Genomic DNA, 17550 nt, shown 5'->3' on the forward strand with positions numbered 1-17550 from the left:
CCGTCATCTCGCCCGGCTAGTTTTTTGTATTTTTTAGTAGACAAGGGGTTTCACCAGGTTAGCCAGGATGGTCATGATCTCCTGACCTCGTGATCCGCCTGTCTCGGCCTCCCAAAGTGCTGGGATTACAGGCTTGAGCCACCGCGCCCGGCCAGTGACCACATTTTTAAAATCCATTCATCCAGTGGACATCTAGGTTGCTTCCATATCTTGACTACAGTGAATAATGTTGCAATAAACACAGGAGTACAGATATTTCTTTGGCATACCCATTTCAATTCCTTTGAATATATACTTAGGTCCTGGTGTGGTAGCTCACACCTGTAATCTCAGCACTTTGGGAGGCTGAGGTGGGTGGATCATCTGAGATCAGGAGTTCAAGACCAGCCTGGCCAACATGGTGAAGCTCTGTCCCTAATATAAATACAAAAATTGGCTGGGTGTGGTGTGGTGCATGTCTGCAATTCCAGCTGCTTGAGAGGCTGAGGCACAAGAATCACTTGAACCTGGGAGGCACAGGTTGCAGTGAGCTGAAATCGTGCCACTGCACTCCAGGCTGGCTGATGGAATGATACTCTGTCTCAAAAAAAAAAAAAAAAAAAGAATACCCAGAAGTGGAACTGCTGGATCATATGGTAGTTTGATTATTTTTATTTTTATTTGAGATGGAGTCTCGCTCTGTCGCCCAGGCTGGAGTGCAGTGGCGCCATCTCGGCTCACTGCAACCTCCACCTCCTGGTTCAAGCAATTCTCCATCTCAGCCTCCGATTTTTTGTTTTTTGAGGAACTCCTGTAGTTTGCTGTGATGGCTGTATTAATTTATATTCCCACAAACAGTGCATAAGTGTTCCCTTTTCTCCACACTCTCATCAATACTTGTTATCTTTTGTCTTTTTGATAATAAGCCATTCTAAAAGGGGCGAGGGCTCTCTGATTGTGGTTTTAATCTGCATTTCCATCATGATCAGTGATAAGCATTTTTTCATATCTCAGATGGCCATTTGTATGTTGTCGTTTTTTAGAAATAAATGGGAAAATTTGAATTTAATTTTCTGTGAATGAGAATATCTATTCAGGACATTTGTCCGTCTTAAAATTGGGTTACTTGTTTTCTCGTTGTTGAGTTCCTTATATATTTTGGATATTAGTCCCTGATATAGTTTGGATTTGTGTCCCCCAACCAAATCTCATGTTGAATTGGAAGGCGACTGGATCACAGGGTAGATTTCCCTCTTGCTGTTCTCGTGATGAGTGAATTCTCACGAGATCTGATGGTTTAAAAGCATGTGGCACTTTGCACTCTCTCCTCCTGCTACATGAAGAAGGTCCTTGCTTCCCCTTGGCCTTCTGCCATGCTTGTAAGTTTCCTGAGGCCTCCCAGTCATGCTTACTGTACAGCCTGTGGAATCGTGAGTCAATTAAACCTCTTTTCTTCATAAATTACTCAGTCTCAGGTAGTTCTTTATTAGCAGTGTGAGAACAGACTAATACAGTCCCATATCAGATGTATCATTTGCAAACATTTTCTCCCAATCTTTGGTTTTTCTCTTCATTTATTGATTGTTTCCTTTGCTGTGTAAAGCTTTTTAGGTTGACGCAACCCTATTTGTTTACTTTTGCATTTGTGGTCATACCCGCAAGAAATCTTTGTCTAGATAAATGTCATGAAGCATTTTCCTCTCTGGTAGTTTTATAGCTTCAGGTCTTCTGTTTAAGTCCTTAATCCATTTTGAGTTGATTGTCCATTGGTGATTAACTCTATTTTTCAACCCCCCTCTTCTCCTCAGAGGTGGGGTGGGGTTTGGGGTTGGGACTTAAAGTTCAACCCTCTAATTACAAGGTAGGTTCCTTTAGCCACTAGCCTCCATCCTGAAGCTACGTAGGAACTTGGAGTCACCAGTCATCTCATTGGTTATGAATAGCAAAAGATGCTTCTATCATCCCTATCACTCAGAAAATGATGAGGGTTTTAGGAGCTCTGTGGTAGGAACTGGACATGAAGATCTACTCTGTACGATGTCAATATGTCTACGATGTTTACAATGTCAATATGTTCACAATGTCAGTATGTCTCATTAATGGTAATATGGCTCATTAATGGCAATATGTCTCATTAACGGTAATATTTACCATTATCACTTGGTCAAGGTGGTATCTACTAGGTTTCTCTATGGTAAAAGTTACTATCTTTCCTTTTGTTGCTAATAAACATCCTGGGGGAAGATACTTTAAGGCTACCTACAGGACGGACGGCTCATGCCTGTAATCCTAACACTTTGGGAGGTGGAAGTGGGAGGATGGCTTGAGCCTAGGAGTTTGAGACCAGCCTAGGCAACATAGTGAGACCTTCACCATGAAAAAAAAAAGAAAAAAATAGCTGGGTTTGGTGGTGAGTGTCTGTAGTCCCAGCTATTTGGGAGGCTGAGGTGAGAGGGTTGCTTGAGCCTGGAAGGTGGAGGCTACAATGAGCTGTGATCATGCCACTGCACTCCAGCAAGCCATGATCACGCCACTGCATTCCACCCTCGGTGAAAGAGTGAGACCCTGTCTCAAAAAAAAAAAAAAAAGAAAAAAGATTATGTACATATCTTGCTTCTCAAACCCATTAATTACATCATCAGTGTATCTCATCTCATCTGCAACAATTATTAATGTGGTGTTTACCTAATGGTGTTCTTCTATTTCCCTCTTACTAATTTAGTATTGGAATTTTTCCATAAGGAAGAGCTGCTGCTTATCCCCTATTCATTCGCTTATTAGATTCTTTGTTTGTATCTATAGAGACTCATGAATATTTATTATATTCTATTAATTAAAAGTCAAATACTTTTATTATTTATTTTATTGCACAAATTGTTCCAGCTTTGGCCATTACGAGACTCCTGTGTTATTTCAACCAGGCTTTCTCCTTTCTTAAGCACTTTCTCATTTCCTGGCAATGTAAGATGTTTCAGGCTCTTGCACTTTTCCTGCCCAGCCCTGGAATCAACCGTTTCTCCAAAGTGCCCTGGTTCCTTTTACTGGAGACGAGGACTTAGAAACAAAGATTTGGGTGCTAGGTGTGCTTATTGCTACTGGGGTATCATTGCTTCTAGGCCCTCTTAGCAGACATAGCTAGGAAATATATAATATATATATATACACACACGCACATACTAACCATGTATATACACACATCGATTATGTGCATGTTTATGTGTGTGTGTGTATATATATATACACACACATATATATATTAAATACCATGAGTTCATACTGATATCCGATTCCAATCTAATACCACAAGGTATTATCCCTTTTTCCTTACTGGTAACTTCCTTCTTCAACAGTAAAAAATTGGTGGCTCTCATTATCTACTTATTTGTTCAATTGTGATATACATATAACATAGTTTTATAATAGAGTTGCTAACTCATACCCTTGTGAGAAACACAATTACTGACTTGATTACAGCATTTATGTGGAATTCTTTTCATCTTTAGCCTTACAGTACCCAGTTAAGATACTGTTTCCTAAAGTTATTTAAGGCTAGTTCTTTTCTTCCTCACCTCTTTCAGTGTGGTTACATCCTTCCTTTGTGATGTAGTTAGGTCCAATTTATTAGTGTTTAATAGTCTCCTCTATTTTTTATTGTATTTATTCTCAGGTGGTTTCTCTCATTGCGTTGGCTTCACTGCTCATCCTTTCTGAGCTACAGAAAAACATACAAATGTAACCACCCTCCTGGACAACCCCAGGTAGATGTCCCTCATATTTCTCAAGCCTAACATATCCAAAACTCATTCTCTCTCAAGTCTCTTGCCATTAATTTGCCATGCAGTAAGGCAGGTCAGAATGGTGACTCCACACCAAACCAATTGGGTTTGATTCCCAGCTCCATGACTTTAGCTGTATGAGTCTGGTTGGGTAAATTACTCAACCTCTCCAGCCTTCCATTTCCTCATCTATAAAACTAGGAATAATAGTATCTACCCGTGGGTTTGTTGTGAGGATTAAGGAAAAGTGAAAATGTGTAAATATTTAGAATATAACAGCACAGGCCAGGTGCAATGGCTCATGCCTGTAATCCCAGCACTTTGGGAGACCAAAGCAGGGGGATCACCTGAGGTCGGGAGTTCGAGACCAGCCTCACCAACATGGAGAAACCCGTCTCTACTAAAAATACGAAATTAGCCAGGCATGGTGGCGCATGCCTGTAATCCCAGCTACTCAGAAGGCTGAGGCAGGAGAATCGCTTGAACCCAGTAGGTGGAGGTTACAGTGAGCCGAGGCCATGCCATTGCACTCCAGCCCAGGCAATAAGAGCGAAACTGTCTCAAAGAAAAAAAAAAAAGAATATAACACCATATAATAAGCAGTAGATAGAGAGATATATCTTAATTCTAACTCTTCTATCATATTCCCCATCTCAGTGAATAGCAACACCAAGCCTGAAACCTGAATGGCATCCTGAGCTCCCTCGTTCTTCCTTAGGCTCTCTATCTAATCAATGTCACATTCTGGTATACATATTCCCTTCAGTATCTCGTGAATGTTTCTGGTCTTAATCTTCATGTCTAGTACGTTGGTTCAGCCACCATCATCTCTCACTTTGATTACTGCCATTCCCATCTAACTTGCCTCCTTGACTTTAGTCTAACCTTTTCTTCATACTGCAGCCAGAGTGATCTTTCCTACACCCCTCTCTATCATGGAAATACCCTCATTTTACTTTTTGGCAAATATTAAAACACAAATTTTAGTAAATATAAAAAAAAATGAAAATCACCTATAATATCACCTAGAGATAACCAGTTACCTTATTTTTGGGATTTATCCTTTCAGGCTTTTTCCATGTATACACATACAAGGATACACATGCATATATTATTAAATGTATAATTTTCTTTTTAGAAATCTACATTTTAATTGACAATATTGTGGATCTCACTTCATGACAGAAAACAAAAGTCAAAACATTCATTTTCTTAACAGATTCATAATATATTCCTTTGCATGGAATAACCAACATTTATTTCATTATTAATAGACCTTTAGGTTGTTTTCTTGCTTCCTTGCCTGCTTTTATAGACAATAGCAAACACTGTTAGACATACAGTTTTTGAATGATTTTGCCTGATTAGTTCCTTAGGAAAAGTGTTATTGCAGGGTCAAAGAAAAGGCAAAGCACTGTCCAGGAAGCTTATATCAATTTATATACTCATCACTGATATATGAGACCATTAACCATGTCAGGCTTTGTTCTTTTGAAATTCATAAACATATTTACACTGAGACAGAAATTTTTATATTTTTAGCTTTATTTTTTAAATATATTACCCTTTCGTGTCATCTGTCCATTTTTCCACTATTGTCTTTTTCTTACTGATTTACAAGAGGTCTTTAGACAGAAGATAGCATGAAGTTAGGGGATTAACTCAGCAGAACTGGATGGTCCAAACCCTGAACACTTCAAGGAAAGGTACCCTGGCCTGCCTCCTTGTGAGACAACCTCTAAAGCCCTGGAATATCCTACCAGTTAAGGGTGTCTTTGTTTGCCTGAGGCCATGGGACATGTCCAGATGTTAATGCTAACAAAGGGACCCTGTTATGTTGAGAACTGCAGGCCGTGTGGTAGCTCCTCCTCTGAAAGGGCTGGAGAATGAAGATCAGCCACAAGGGTCGTCAGCCAAGCCTATATGACTAGCATTGGGGCTCAGAAAATGATACTGCAAATTAAAGGCCTCAAAAGCACAAATTTCTCTCTGGCCTTCTCCTGCCTTCCTTTCTCTCACACCTCATTCTCCCCCAAGACTAGGCTTAGAAACTAGAATACCCCTTCCCCAAGGCAGGTCATAGAAACAACAACCCTTGGCCAAGCGTGGTGGCTCATGCCTGTAATCCCAGCAATTTGGGAGGCCAAGGTGGGCAGATCATTTGAGGTCAGGAGTTTGAGACCAGCCTGGCCAACATGGTGAAACCCTGTCTCTACTAAAAATACAAAAATTAGCCAGGTGTGGTGGCAGGTGCCTGTAATCCAGCTACTCGGGAGGCTGAGGCACGAAAATGGCTTGAACATGGGAGGCGGAGGTTGCAGTGAGCCAAGATCATGACACTGCACTCCAGCCTTGGCAACTAGCAAAACTCAGTCTCAAAACAAACAAACAAAAAACAAAACAAAACAACAACAACAAAAAAACAGGAACGCTTTTTCTCCAAAGCCAGTCATAAAACCTAAAAATATTACCCTAATTCCCTGCCTTCTGTATCATAACTGGCTATAAATAAATTATCTGACCTACCTTGTTTCATTGTAGGTCATAAGACCCTCATTCCATAGTGGTCCTACCGCACACTGGGTAGGAAGGAATACTTCCCAAAGAGAACAAGGAGAATCTGAACAGCCAGGCCTGGCTGCATTTCCCCATTCAACCTATAGCATGAGATCATACCCTTTTTGTCCAATCATATTTCTACACAGATGTCCACACCTAAACATAAACTGTATGTTTATGTTTCCCCGTACCTTTGGGTCTTCAGTCTGAAGGCTCTCATGTCACATAAAACTATGATCAAAGAGTCCGGGCACAGTGGCTCACACCTGTAATCCCAGCACTTTGGGAGGCCGAGGCGGGCAGATCACGAGGTCAGGAAATCAAGACCATCCTGGCTAACACAGTGAAATCCCGCCTCTACTAAAACTACAAAAAATTAGCCAGGCGTGGTGGCAGGCACCTGTAGCCTAAGCTACTAGGAAGGCTGAGGCAGGAGAATGGCGTGAACCCAGGAGGCGGAGCTTGTAGTGAGCCGAGATCGCGGCACTGCACTCCAGCCTGGGTGACAGAGCAAGACTGCATCTCAAAAAACAAACAAACAAACAAAAAAACTCTACAATCAAATAAACTTGTATGACTTGTCTCCTATTACTCTTTTTTTTTTTTTTTTAAAACAGTGTCACTCTTGTTGCCCGGAATGGCGTGCAATGGCGTGATCTTGGCTCACTGCAACCTCACCTTCCAGGTTCAAGTAATTCTACTGCCTCAGCCTCTGAGTAGCTGGGATTATAGGCTCCCGCCACCACACCCGGATAATTTTGTATCTTCAGGAGAGATGGGGTTTCTCTACGTTGATCAGGCTGGTCTCAAACTCCCAACCTCAGGTGATCCGCTCACCTCAGCCTCCCAAAGTGCTGGGATTACAGGCGTGAGCCACCGCGCCCAGCCTATTCTGCTTTTGTGTGTGTGTGTGTGTGTGTGTGTGTGTGTGTGTGTGTGTGTGTGTGTGTGTGTATGTCAGTGCTTTTCAGCAAACCTTCGGAGGGCAAAGGGGAAGTTATAAAACTATTATCAAATAAACTTGTTATGCTTTTCTCTTGTTAACCTGTGTTTTGTTATAGGGTTTTCTGTCATGACCCTTATGATAGGGAGAAAAGGGATCACCCCTACACCAGCCCCCAATTAAAACCCTGAACACCAAGCTAGAGTGAGCTTCCCTGGTTCTGTATGGCATGAACACAAATCTCTCACACATCGTTCCTGGGATATTTTTTCTTTTTTTTCCTTTTTTTTTTTTTTTGAGACACAGTTTTGCTCTTGTTGCCCAGGCTGGAGTGCAATGGTGTGAACTCAGCTCACCGCAACCCATGCCTCCTGGGTTCAAGTGATTCTCCTGCCTCGGCCTCCCGAGTAGCTGGGATTACAGGCATGCACCACCACGCTCGGCTAATTTTGCATTTTCAGTAGAGAAAGGGTTTCTCCATGTTGGTCAGGCTGGTCTCGAACTCCCGACCTCAGGCGATCCACCTGCCTCAGCTTCCCAAAGTGCCAGGATTACAGGCATGAGTCACTGCGCCCGGCCTGTTCCTGGGAGATTTAAAGGTTATCAGTTAAATTCCAGAGAGAGAGAGGACAATGGGAAGCCTGCACTTGGTCTCTCCTGGACCTTGGAGCTTGTTCTATGTGCTTTTTTCTGTTGCTGTTTTCTTTTTTGAGATGGAGTCTCACTCTGTTGCCCAGGCTGGAATGCAGTAGCAGAATCTCAGCTCACTGCAAGCTCCACTTCCCAGGTTCAAGCGATTCTCGTGCCTCAGCCTCCCAAGTAGCTGGGATTACAGGCACTTGCCACCACGGCCAGCTAATTTTTGTATTTTTAGTAGAGATGGGGTTTCACAATGTTGACCACGCTAGTCTTGATCTCCTGACCTCAGCTGATCCACCCACTTCGGCCTCCCAAAGTGCTGGGATTATAGGCGTAAGCCACCACGCTCAGCATGTTGCTGACTTTTAATCTGCATCCTTTCACTCTAACACTCTACCATAAATGCAACACAGTATTTGCTGAATTCTAGGAGTTCTAGCAAATCACTGAACCAGAGGGTGGTACTGGGGACCCAAGAACACAGACAGTAACCAACGACTCCCTTGTCAAACACACATACACATATAGTCTCCATTCCACCATTTGTCTTTTATTTTTGCTGCTTTCTAAAAGGAGTTAATTTGTAAAAGGTCTGTGTTGTAAAATTTGTTTTTCTTCTCTGTAGAGGTTCTAAGTGTGCGTGAGGGTTTTCTTCTTTTATTCCTCATATAAGTTAAACACATTATTTTTTAAACTCAAGTTCCACACATTTTTTATATAAACTCACAAGGGAAAAAACTTGGGAATATATGGAGTAAAATGTGAGGGCCCTTCAACACCTCTTTTTGTTTTGTTTTGTTTTTGAGACAGAGTATCGCTCTTGCTGCCCAGGCTGGAGTGCAATGGTGCGATCTCTGCTCGCTGCAACCTCCACCTCCCAGGTTCAAGCGATTTTCCTGCCTCAGCCTCCCAAGTAGCTGGGATTACAGGCATAAGCCACCACATCCAGCCTCTCCTTAATATTTGATTCTCCTGTGTATCTGTGATACCAGGACAATTCTTCTTAGATCTTTATACAGAATTCCCTTAAGGGATACATTTTTTTCTTGTAATAATGATTTGAGGCAGTTTTAATCTTACAGAAGATTAGAATTTTCAACTCATTTTGATATTATAACTGTTATGGACTAAATTATATTCCATATAATTAATTCCATATAACATATTCCCCCAAATTAATATGTTGAAGTCCTAACCCCCAATGTGACTTTATTTGGAAATAGGGCCTTAAAGGTTGTATTTTTTTTTTGGAGACAGTCTCGTTCTCTTGCCCAGACTGGAGTGCAATGGCATGATCTCAGCTAACTGCAACCTCCACCTCGGGAGTTCAAGCAATTCTCCTGCCTCAGCTTCCCAAGTTGCTGGGATTACAGGCACCCACCACCACACCCGGCTAATTTTTTTTTTTTTTTTTTTTGTAGAGACGGGGTATGGCGACTTTCTCTGTCTGGTCTGCTTTTCCTGACCTTATGATCCGCCTGCCTTGGCCTCCCAAAGTGCTGCACACCCGGCTAATTTTTGTATTTTTAGTAGAGATGGGGTTTCACCATGTTGGCCAGGTTGGTCTCAAACTCCTGACCTCAGGTGATCCACCTGCCTTGGTCTCCCAAAGTGCTGGGATTACAGGCGTGAGCCACTGCGCTGGGCCTGTAATTAAAGTTAAATAAGGTCATAAAGGTGGGGTCTTAATCCAATAGCAATAGTGTCCTCATAAGAAGACGAAGAGACACCAAGAGTGCACGCATACCGTGCAAAGGCCAGCAGAAGAGGACATACAGAAAAGCCAGCTCCTTCTGCAAGCCAAGAAGAGAGGTTCACTGGAAACCAACAGGGCACGCACTTTGATTCTGAACTTACCACCTTTAGAACTGTGAGATACGACATTTCTGTGTTGGCACTCAGTCTGCAGTATTGTATAGCAGACTGAGCAGGCTACGACAGTCACCAAAGATGCATACTCTAAGGTAAAAATTAAAAGCATGCTCTTCACAGTTGACATTTCCAATCAGATGAAAATGACACCAACATATTACAAGAACTGTAACTCATATAGATTTATATAGTCCTCTTTTCTAATGAAATTCACATACAAATCTGCACTCAAATTAAACTGCTTTTTTGGGGTGAAAAAAAGTGCAAGGGTGTAAGGCAAAGCCAGATGCAATATCAAGATCATAAAGGGCTTTGAGGGCATCACTGAGGAACTGGAACATTTTCCTGATGGCAGCAGGGAACCGTGCGCAAGTTTTCAGCAACAGAGTGACTTTCAACCAACATTCATCACTGAATAGCTATCTATTTAGAACCTACTAATTGCTACAACCTACTAAGTGCTACAACCTGCCTTTTAAAAAATTATTATTATTATTATTTTACTTTTCTGTATCCTTCAAATGCCTCACAATTTAAGTTAAAAGAAATAGATCAGGCCGGGCATGGTGGCTCAAGCCTGTAATCCCAGCACTTTGGAGGCTGAGGTGGGCGGATCACCTGAGGTCAGGAGTTTGAGACCAGCCTGACCAATATGATAAAAGTCCGTCTCTACTAAAAATACAAAAATTAGCTAAGTGTGGTGGCATGTGCCTGTAATTCCAGCTAATCGGGAAGCTGAGACAGGAGAATCATTTGAACGCAGGAGGCAGAGGTTGGGGTGAGCGGAGATCACACCATTGCACTCCAGCCTGGGCAACAGGAGCAAAACTCCGTCTAAAAAAAAAAATCATTACATGAAAGGACATAATTAAGCGGGATTTGCTTAAAACATTTATTTTTTGAGACAAGGTCTGGTTCTATCGCCCAGGCTGGAGTGCAGTGGCTGGCTCACTGCAACCTTCATCTCCTGGGCCAAAGACATCTTCCCACCTCAGCCTCCTGAGTAACTGGGGACTACAGGCACACACCACCAAGTCCGGTTAATGTTTCTAGTTCCTTTTGTAGCAACAGGGTCTTGACATATTTCCCAGGCTGGTCTCGAACTCATGAGCTCAAGTGATCCTCCTGCCTCTGCCTCCCAAAGTGCTGCAATTACAGGCGTGAGTCACCGCAACCGGCCTAAACATTTTAAATGAAAAAATGTATGTATGTATGTATATATGGATATATATTCACTGCAGAAACTGTCAGGGCAGTGAAAGAATCTAGAAACATCTGACCGAACGCTGTGGCTCACGCCTGGAATCCCAGCACTTTGAGAGGCCAAGCTGGGAGGATCACTTGCGCTCAGGAGTTCGAGACCAGCCTGGGAAACATGGTGAGACCTGGTCGCTAACTACAACAACAAAGAGTCGCGCGTGGTGGTGCACACCTGTGGTCCCAGCTACTGGGGAGGCCGAGGCAGGTGGAGCTTTTGAGTCCAGGCATTTGAGGCTGCAGTGTGCCATGATCGTGTCACTGCACTGCAGCCTGGGTGATAAAGTGAGATCCTGTCTCAAAACAAAAACATAAACAGAAACACATCTGAGTATACACACGCCTGCAAAATGTAATAAAAGTGTCACGCAATTCCGTGGAAAAGTGACTCAACGGATAACGGCAAGGCAATGAGAGAAAAAGGTAAATCCCTAACTAACCCCTTACCACAAATATCATACTCAATGAAATACAGATAAAAAGGAGAAAAAGAAAATATTTTTTCAATTCTTTAAACGTATTAAAAGAAAATAAAGGCGAACGTTTGCATAATCCTGAGATGAGGAAAAACTTTCCCCCAAAATGACACCTATGGACGCTTGCCCAAAAATAAATTGCAAATTTTTTTTCAGCCTCAGAGTCATTCGCAGATAGTAGAGGACAATGTGTTTGTAATATTGGAACGGGTAAGACCGTCCTATAAAAGACCAAAAATCCGAAAGGGACACGGGGCGGGTGACAGAAACGGGGACAGCGGGGACAGCGGCCGCCCCTCCCCCGGCGGCCGCCTCCCACCTCCCGCCTCCGCCTCCTCCCGGCGCGCACTCACCTCCGCAGACAAAGGGCGCTCCGGGAGGCTCCGCCCTCTGACGCCGCCGCCGCCGCCGCCAGGGTGGACCCGGGCAGGAGAAGGTGCCGAGGGCCCCACCGCCTGAGCCAATGACGCCCGGTGACTGGGCTCCTGGGGCCGGTCCAGCAGCCGGCGCGCCAGGACAGCTCTGACGACAGCCTCCCTGCAATGGCGGCGCAAGGCACTGGCCTCAGATCCCCAATACGCATGCGCCGGCGGCGCCCGGAGCCTCCTTCCCTCATCACCGCCCTCATCGCCCGGGGTCCTGACTCCCACTAGCTTCCCCGGGTCTGCTTTTCATCCGGGCTGTGCGGACCCTGCGCCCTCGAGCCTTGCCAGGACTTTCCGGTCCGAGAGGGTCGAGGGGGACGGGCCGAGGACCGGTCCCTTGGTCCCTGCCAATCAGAAGCGTTGGACCGTCCGTCTCCATGGTGACGACACAAGCCTTGCTCTCAATCGTGGAACCACTCCTCCTTCCCATCAATTTCATATTGATAAAACTCAAAATATAATGATGATGATATTGGCCGGGCGCGGTGGTTCACGCGTGTAATCCCAGCACTTTAGGAGGCTGAGTTTGGTGGATAACTTGAGGTTCGAGACCAGCCTGGCCAATATGGTGAAATCCCCGTCTCTAATACACATACAAATATTAGCTGGGCGTGGTGACGGGCGCCTGTAATCCCAGCTATTCGGGAGGCTGAGGCAGAAGAATCGCTTGAACCTGGGAGGGGGAGGTTGCAGTCAGCGGAGCTTACATCATTGCACTCCAGCCTGGGCAACAGAATAAGACTCCATCTCAAAAAAAAAAAGATAATGATCTCATTATATCATTATATAGTAATGCTACTGATGCAAAGAATGGAATTTTTCTTTTTTTAGGCGTAACATTTTGCTTAGTTGGAATTCAGAGTTAGTGAGTTTTGTTTTGTTTTGTTTTGTTTCTCAGACAGGGCCCTGTTCTGTCGCCCAGGCTGGAGGGCAGTAGTGCCATCAAGGCTCACTGCAGCCTTGAACTCCTGGGCTCAAGCATCCTCCCGCCTCAGCCTCCCCGGTAGCGAGGACTACAGCAACCCTGAGCCACTGTGCCCCGCTAGTTTTTAAAACATTTTTGTAGAGATGGGGATCTCACTATGTTGTCCAGGCTGGTCTAGAACTCCTGGGCTCAAGGGATTCTTACTCCTCAGGCCCCCCAAGGTGCTGGGATTACAGTCGTGAGCACTGTGCTAGGCCCCAGAGTTAGTGTTCATCAGCATCAAAATTGTGTACATCTGTTTATACCAGTTATAATGAGATTTTACATATTTCATCTTTGAAAATGTTTTTAAGATAGATACATACTGCCAAATACTGATCATCCACGAACATATGATTTAACTTGAGTATATTCATTGCTTGGAAGACATTTATAGAGTTCTGTTATATTCTTCACTTGAAATTTGCACTTTAGCATGTCATTATATGGCAGATTAATCACTTCCAATTGAAGGTTAGGTGGGAACTCCTCAACTGCACAGTTACAGGGATATCGAAATATAGAAATGTGCTTTGCATTTGCATAGAGGTCCAAAAATGCTACCAGAAGTATAGATTGAGCATGGAAAATACAGCCACTGCTAATTTTGAGTAGGGATGGTGATCTTGCTTCCTGTTTTAACTTTAGACAGCACTGAAAGTATATAAAGCAGCTTGATATTACTTGTGATTCAATGTGGTCATTGAAATGACTTTATGATAGTATAAGTTATAGGTTACTTTAGCCTTGTAATTTTAGTTTGAATTCATTAAGTAATATTATCAAGTCTGCAGCAAAAGCTAATTTCTGAAGCCGTTTGGTGTTTTACAAGTGGTTGGGGGTGGTTCTTTTCATTTAGAAAAAAATTTAATCTCAGCCCTGAGCTAAAAACAAACATCTTGATAAATCTTTACCACTGTCAAGGCATCAAACTGCTGTGTTGTACGAAAGTCAGGATATTTAGCTTCTATTTCTGACAATAATTCATGAAACTGACAATGGCTAAGTTAATGAGAGCAAATGAAGCTCTCTGTTGGCATTACTGGTTCAATAGCCTATGGCAGACCCAAATATTTTCCACAAAGTACCTGCTTAGCAAATTCCACTTGAGTTGTGCTGTGGTTTGAATGTGTTCCCCCCAAAGTTCACGTGTTGGAAATTTAATTCCCAATGCTGCACTGTTGGGAGGTAGGGCCTTTAACAGGTGATTGGGTCCTGGGTTAAGCACTCATTAATGGATTAATGGTGTTATGGAGGGAGTTAGTTTTCTTAGGAGTGAAGTAGTTCTTATGAGAGCAGGTTGTTATAAAAGTGAGCTTAGCTTATTCTTGCAGTCTCTTCTGCATGCATGCTCACTTTCCCTTCACATTTTTGCCAAGTTATGATACAGTATAAAAGCCCTCACCAGAAGCTGTCACCATGCTCTTGGACTTCCCAGTTTCCACAACCATGAGCCAAAATGAACTTCTTTACTGTATAAATTACTTGGTCTGTTTTCTGCAAACTGACTAAGATAAGGTTATATAAGGTTGATGTAAAAGCAATTGTAGTTTTTGGCATTAAAAGTAATGGCAAAAACCACAATTACTTTTGTACCAACCTAATAATACATTAGGGTTTTCTTAACTTCTTTAAAAATATTCTTGCCTGACCAGGTGTGGTGGCCCACACCTGTAATCCTAGCACTTTGGGAGGCTAAGGTGGGCAAATTGCTTGAGCTCAGGAGTTCAAGACCAGCCTGGCCAACATGGCAAAACCCCATCTCTACAAAAAAATACAAAAATTAGCCAGGCATGGTGGTGTGAGCCTGTAGACCCAGCTACCTGGGGGACTGAGGCAGGACTCTAGTCTGGGTGACAAAGTGAGACTTTGCCTCAAAAAATAAATAATTAAAAAATAAAAATATTCCTCCCTGAAGTTGTTCTATTATACACGAACTATTTATAAAAGCAAATTCTTCAGTTACTTTGAAATTTGAACTGACTCCTAAATAAACGAACAAAAATTGAACAGTATTAGTGGCATATGTTGACTCATTAAGAGCCAAACAAATGTACTTTAGTTGGATCCTTGTTTTCAGTTTTAATCTTTGTAGGAAATTCAGGTGTAAGAAATCCAGTCTGCCAGCCGGGCGCGGTGGCTCAAGCCTGTAATCCCAGCACTTTGGGAGGCCGAGATGGTGGATCACAAGGTCAGGAGATCGAGACCATCCCATAACATGGTGAAACCCCGCCTCTACTAAAAAATAGAAAAACTAGCTGGGCGATGGTGGCTTGTAGTCCCAGCTACTCAGGAGGCTGAGGCAGGAGAATGCATGGAATCTGGAGGCATGGAGCTTGCAGTGAGCTGAGATCCGCCACCACCCAGCCTGGCGACAGAGAGCCGCAGACCTCGCCTCAAAAAAAAAAAAAAAAAAAAAAAAAAAAAAAAAAAGAAATCCAGTCTGCCCTGTGTACTTGTGAGTTCTGCATCTGTGGATTCAACCAACCACAGAGCAAAAATATTTGGGAAGAAAATGGATGGTTGTATGTATACTGAACATTTACAGACTTTTTTTTTCTTTTGATTATTCCCTAAACAATGCAGTATACCAACTGGATACATGCTATATATTATATGGCTTTTACATTGTGTTAGGTATTATAATCTAGAGAAGATTTAAGGTGTATAAGAGGATGTGCATAGGTTATATGCAAATATGATGCCATTTTATATCAGGATTTTGGTATCCAAGGACGTCCTGGAAACAATCCTCCGTGGATACAGAAGGACGACTGTATTCCACTTCAAGTTTTCTAATTTTTCTGATTGTTGCTCCCTCACACAATTATCGTGATACTCTCTGGCCTGCATTCAGCTTGTGGGTGGGATCTAAAGTGAGTGGATGGTTTGGCAGATTCCTTGCAGGTTACAATTAACACTCTAGTAGTTCCGTAAGTCAAAACTTCAGGTATGGTGTAATTCAGTTGAGTCTTTTGTTTCGAGTCTTGCAAGGACCAAATTAAATGTCAGCAGGGCAGTGTTCCATGCTGGAGGCCCTGGGCATGAAACTACTTCCAGTCTTATTCGGATTGTTGACAGAATTGAGTTCCTTGCCATAGTAGGACTAAAGTCTTTCCTTGCTGCCTGCCACCAATAACTGATCTTTGCTCCTTGTATTAGTTTGTTCTCATACTACTATAAACAACTACCTTAGGCTGGGCGTGGTGACTCATCCCTGTAATCCTAGAACTTTGGGAGGCCGAGGCAGATGGATCACTTGAGGTCAAGAGTTCGAGACCAGCCTGACCAACATGGTGAAACACCATCTCTATTAAAAATAAAAAAAAAAGAACTACCCGAGACTAGGCAATTTATGAAGAAAAGAGGCTCATGGTTCTTAATTGCACAGGCCATAGAGGAAGCAAGGCTGGGGAGGCCTCAGGAAACTTACAATCATGGTAGAAGGTGAAGGGGAAGCAAGCACATCTTACATGGCAGGAGCATGTAAGATGCTTATTTTTTTATTTTTTATTTTATTTTTTTTGCTAAGCATGGTTGGGGGACAGGTGAGGCCCCCACAGCTTTTGCTGGGACACACTTTTAAACAAGCGGTCTCAGGAGAACTCTATCACAAGATGGTACTAGATACATGGTGCTAAATCATTAGAAACCACTTCTATGAGCCAATCACCTCCCACCAAACCCATCTCCAACACTTTTGGTTACAATTCGACATGAGATTTTTGCAGGGACACAGATCCAAACCATATTTCTCTAGAGGCCGCCCACATTCCTGGGACTGTTTTCCATGTGAGCCCCTCCCTCTCTAGCCATAGCCGGTCAAGTCCTTCCTGTGCTCTTAATCTCTCTTACTTCTGCTGCATCTCACTGAGCTAGCCTTGGTCTTTTTTTTAAAAGCACCAGGGTGACTCCTGATTTTAAAAAATAACGAGGTGTAGACTCAGCCTTTTTTTGCCTTGGTAAATTGAGTTTTTATTTTATTTTATTTTATTTTTTATTTCCATAGGATTTTGGGGAACAGGTGGTGTTTGGTTACATGAGTAAGTTCTTTAGTGAGATTTTGGTGCACCCATCACCCGAGCAGTATACACTGTACCCAATTTGTAGTCTTTTATCCCTCAACCCCTTCTACCCTTTCCCTTGAGTCCGAAAGTCCACTGTATTGTTCTTATGCCTTTGCATCCTCATAGCTTAGCTCCCATTTATGAGTGAGAATATACAATGTTTGGTTTTTCCATTCCTGAGTTACTTCACTTAGAGTAATAGTCTCCAATTCCATCCAGGTTGCTCTGAACGCCATTATTTCTTTCCTTTGTATGGCTGAATAGTATTCCATGGTATATACATACCACAATTCCTTTTTTTTTTTTTTTTGAAAAGGAGTCTTGCTCTGTCACACAGGCTGGAGTGCAGTGGTGCAATCTCTGCTGTCTGCAACCTCTGCCTTCTGGGTTCAAGACATTCTCCTGCCTCAGCCTCTCAAGTAGCTGGGAGTACAGGCACACACCACCACACCCAGCTAATTTTTGTATTTTTAGTAGAGATGGGTTTTTGCCATGTTGGCCAGGCTGGTTTCGAATTCCTGACCTCAGATGATCTGCCCGCCTCAGCCTCCCAAAGTACTGGGATTACAGGTATGAGCCACCATGCCCAGCCA

General features: G+C 43.1%; 1 protein-coding gene across 3 annotated transcripts in view; it reads right to left on the bottom strand.

Moving 5' to 3' along the window:
* Positions 1-12381, bottom strand: part of ZNF713 (zinc finger protein 713) — a 54088-nt gene extending 41707 nt beyond the window's left edge. Inside the window, exon 1 of one of the 3 annotated variants that reach the window (XM_009202916.4) lies at positions 11855-12375. The gene's annotated coding sequence lies outside the window, so the exon portion shown is untranslated. Of the gene's footprint in view, positions 1-11854 lie in introns of all 3 variants that reach the window. The other 2 variants (XM_003895956.5, XM_017956690.3) reach the window with 2 other exon arrangements.
* Positions 12382-17550: the final 5169 nt, after the last annotated feature.

The sequence above is a fragment of the Papio anubis genome, chromosome 4 (genome assembly GCF_008728515.1).
Source record: "Papio anubis isolate 15944 chromosome 4, Panubis1.0, whole genome shotgun sequence".
NCBI lineage: Eukaryota > Metazoa > Chordata > Mammalia > Primates > Cercopithecidae > Papio > Papio anubis.